At 37.4% G+C, this 704-nt stretch overlaps 1 pseudogene; it reads left to right on the top strand.

The window, feature by feature from the left end:
* The first annotated feature begins 48 nt into the window (after positions 1-48).
* On the top strand, positions 49-470 carry LOC103311546 (annotated as a pseudogene).
* Positions 471-704: the final 234 nt, after the last annotated feature.

Below are 704 nucleotides of genomic sequence, written 5' to 3'. Positions count from 1 at the left end.
AAATTTTATAATAACGTCACATAATAATATTATTTAATAATAATTTAGATGACATGCGTAGGAGCTACCCGATACCATAGTGTTGCATTCGACCAGTTTGAACATCGATACCAAAAGTGTTTGTTGTAGCCAACTGTGGTGAAAATGTCATCCCAGTGAGCAGTGTGTCTTTTGATACAGATAAAGAACTTATGCAAGTCAAGTCAGCCGTAAACTTTAAGCCCCTGTGACGAATACTTGCTGACTATACCATTTACCGGAAACCTCACCGACGATTTAGTAGGTTACTATAGAAGTAGCTACGTAGACAAGGAAAGCAATCAAACGAGGTGCGTTATTATAACAATTTTAATACAATGCACAGCACTAGTCATAAAAAAATATAAATAAATATTTATTGTCATTTCGTTTCTTTCTATTGTTGTGTACGTCTACACGACAAATTAAATAAAGTACGATTGATGAAATAACCAACTATAATATCTTTTATTTTAAACTATGTAAAACAATTTATTCGGAGGTTCGGACAGATATTCTGCTGGAATATAACTGACTTCCCTTCGGGACGAGCGCGAACGACAGGCCCGAAGTGGCTACCAAAACTGTCCACTCAGCGGAATGTCATATGCTGTCGCCGTGCTCGTGTTCCCACGGGTTAGGTTGCAATTTCTTGTACATCATAAGGTTCTGCGATTTTAGGCGAT

The sequence above is a fragment of the Acyrthosiphon pisum genome, unplaced genomic scaffold (assembly GCF_005508785.2).
Source record: "Acyrthosiphon pisum isolate AL4f unplaced genomic scaffold, pea_aphid_22Mar2018_4r6ur Scaffold_5660;HRSCAF=6217, whole genome shotgun sequence".
NCBI classification, from domain to species: Eukaryota; Metazoa; Arthropoda; class Insecta; order Hemiptera; family Aphididae; genus Acyrthosiphon; species Acyrthosiphon pisum.
Note: the sequence above shows the minus strand (reverse complement) of the source record. Positions and strands in the feature narration are given on the sequence as shown.